We start from the raw sequence: 3,581 nt of genomic DNA, 5'->3' as shown, positions 1-3,581 counted from the left end.
AAGCTAATTTCATCTTGCGGTGGTCATTGTACCTAGTCATGAATGTAGGAATACCTGGAGTACCATGAGGTTAGCTGACAGCAGGTAGATGCAGCCATATAAATTTTGTGCGGTGCTACCAAAATTGAGGTTTGTATCCCTTCCCGTTATGAGAATTCTTCTTGAAGTTGGTAGAATGTGACGGCTTGTTCTTTGCATCAAACTTACCTTTCCCCTGAGATTTGTTCTTGTTGTTTTGGGGCTGGTTGGGCTGGAAGTTCTTCTCGTGTACCATGTGGGCATTAGAAGCTCCCTCAGCGACCCGAGCACGTGTGTCTTTTGCTCTCGCCTTCTCCTCAAAATCAAGAGTGCTAATGAGATCCAAAATAGAAAACTCATGTCTCTTGTTTTTCAAAGAAGTAGCAAAATCGTTCCACGAAGGTGGAAGCTTGGCAATGATGGTCCCAACAACAAATTTGTCCGGCAACACACACTTAAAGTACTCAAGTTCCTTAGAGAGTGACTGTATCTCATGAGTCTGCTGAACAACAGAGCGCTCATCAGTCATCTTGTAGTCACAGAATTGCTCCATGACGTACAACTCGTTGCCAGCGCCCGAGGGCCCAAACGTGGCCTCGAGCACAGCCCACATGTCTTTGCCGCTGTCAAACAACATATACGAATCCACAATGGAATCTCCAAGAACACTCAACAGGGCGGCTTTGAAGAGGGTATCCATGTTCTGAAAAGCTTCCTGCTGTGTAGGATTAAGATCGCCCTCAGGCTTACCCTTAGTGGCGTCATAGCAGCACATGATCTGAAACCAATATACTATTCTTGTGCGCCACCTTTTATATTGCACCCCCTTAAAAGTAGGCGGCTTGAAAAGCGCAGCAAAACAACTCGGAGTAAATTGCCTGTGATCAGGTTTTTGGATTGGATTGTTGAATATATGAGCAATTTAGTATGAGATTTAATCTGAATCAGCAGTAAATAGATCATGACGACAATTGCAAACATCAAAGGAATGATGCGGACTATACCAGGAGGACAGAATCACATACTGTACAACGGGAGCAGAATCGATGTGGTTGATGTTGTCACTCATGTCATTGATGAAGTGGTTACCGAGTTTGGGGAAGAAGGTTGTCGTTGAGGAAGTCGTCGCTGGTAGCAGTCACATGAGTGTGCTCCCCAAAAACCTGATCGCCCCTCTCCCGTACAGGATCACGAAAGGCAGGGTTCGGAGGACTGCTATCCCTTCTCACGGTGCACGCCAGAAGGAGGGCTGGAGAAGAATTGCGTGGCGGCGCTAAGATCTGGAACAATGCGAAACCATATGAGGTTGGTCATAGTGGGGAGTAACTTAGAGTAGTAACATGCATACGTTACTACTCTATGTTACTACCCTTATAGTGGAAAGTGTCATATGTGTAGTAACATACACATGTTCATTTATTGTCCTGTAGACTCATTTTTCATTGGAAAGCTCTATGTGATGGTAACATATTAGGTTACTCTATTTGCCTTTCTCCTCGTTAACTACTTGCCACATCAACATTTTTGCTTATGTGGCATCTATGTTACTACCTATGTTACTCCCACTATGACCATCCTGATACAGCGGCGGCTAGGGTAGAGCATGTCAGGTCGGAGTATAATAGTAGGCCTTTGGCCCCCAAACCCCACGTCCAAGTCAATAATAGCTCAAAAAAGTCAATAATAGCCCCACCAAGGTTTGTCTCAAAAAAATGGAGTGATTAAGGCGTCCGTTAGTCCCTTTAGTATAAATACAATATCAATAATAATGGCCCCACCTTTTGTCTCACAAAGTAGAGTATGTTGGAGTACAACCGGCTACATGTTTACAATCCGCTTCTCTTCTCTCTCCTCTTCTCTCTCCTTCAACTAAGCACAAATACTATATTTAAATCCTTATAGCCTACTTATGTCATCTAATTATAGTACTAGTACTTGCTCTAAAAGTTACTATCCACTGTGTAGTCTGAAATTCCGGGCGTGCAGCGGGCGGTGCCCTCGGTCGGCGTGCCGCTTCAACGGCGGAAGCAGTGAGAGGTTGCGTCGCCCTGACTTGCCATCAATGTGGAGCGGCGGGCTCAGCTGTCGCCGGGCGGGAAGCGCGCGCGGGAGGGGGGAGGGTTTTTTGTTGGGCCAAGAAGGTGAGAAGCCAACTTGGGATCGGTCCGGGCGGGGAAATATCATGTGCTCCCATACTCTGCATATGACACTAGTGTATGTTACTACTCCCTCCTTTCCGGTTTATAGAGATGTTTAGAGTAACATAGTAATATGTTACAGTACAAGTTACTCCCCACTATGACCAACCTTGGCCTCTCCCAGTGCTCCACCATGTATAGCTGCTAAGCCTGCCACGTAGGCATAAAATATGATGTGGCACCAATAAACTAAGCACCTATGCATTGAACACTTGAGTTACTAAGCCATTTAATGCACTTAGCACCTCATCTAAAGAACATTAATAGTATAGCCAGCTGCTGGCTATAAGCCTACATCCCATCTTATAGTCAACATGTACTACAAAGTGCCTAGGAGCACGTGCTAGAGCTGGCTCTTCCCGAAGAGCCCGCTTACCTTCTCTCTCCTCTTCTCTTTCCTCCAACTAAGCAGAAATATACTACTGTTTATTCCTTATAGCCCGCTGACTCAGCTCTATTGTACTTGCTCTAAGCACATCTAAGCACTTACTCCTAATTTTCCTCGTGGACCTTGACGGTGTACGTCACCTTGTGTCTCATAATTTTCCTCGTCATTATCTGAGTCCTAGAAGATCTCACCCACATCATCATTAGCATGCAGCCGCCTTGATAGACAACGTGCGCAGAAGGAGTAGAGGCGACTAGGGATGCACCACCACCACGTCGTGGGCACTCCGTATGTGCTTGTGTGCGTGCAGCGTGCGTGTTTTTCCATCAGTGCTAGCTCTAAGGCCGAGGCTGCGGTCATCTTTGCCTCTGACTAGTAGTTGAGCAACGACGGCAAAGAGGTGCTGCAAGAGATGCGTATGCGCCGTTGCGTGCGAGCTTCGCCGTAGCACGACGAACCGGACATCGCCGCGGATGGCGCACGCCTCCATGCAGCCGAGTGTGTGCGCATGCATGTGTTATTCACGTGCATTCTGCGGCCGAGCGTGTGTACATGCACGTCTTGTGTACGCGCATTGTGTGCTCCATGTTGTGCGCATATGTGCATGAGTTGGATCAGATGGAGTTAGTGCGTTCGCTTGTGTACATATTTTAGAGTGTAGATTCACTCATTTTGTTTCGTATGTAGTCCCTTATTGAAATATCTAAAAAGACTTATATTTGGGAATGGAGGGAGTATAAAACATCTTCAACTTAGCATCCTGATGTACCGTTTCTAGTGGTTAGCGAAAAGTTCATGTTCTTTTAGTTGTTTATAGGTGGGCAGGCGGCAAAAAATAGGGGAAAACGTGCAAGGTTCCTTGCAGACGCTCCATCGCGAGGTTCCTTGCTCCTCCTCGGTCGTCGGGAATCTATGCTCTTCAACTCTTTTCTTTTACGTGAGCTTTGTTCATCCTTTTCCGAACACGCGAGACATCT

Source organism: Triticum dicoccoides, chromosome 4B, assembly GCF_002162155.2.
Source record: "Triticum dicoccoides isolate Atlit2015 ecotype Zavitan chromosome 4B, WEW_v2.0, whole genome shotgun sequence".
Lineage (NCBI taxonomy): Eukaryota > Viridiplantae > Streptophyta > Magnoliopsida > Poales > Poaceae > Triticum > Triticum dicoccoides.
This window is presented reverse-complemented; position numbering follows the sequence as displayed.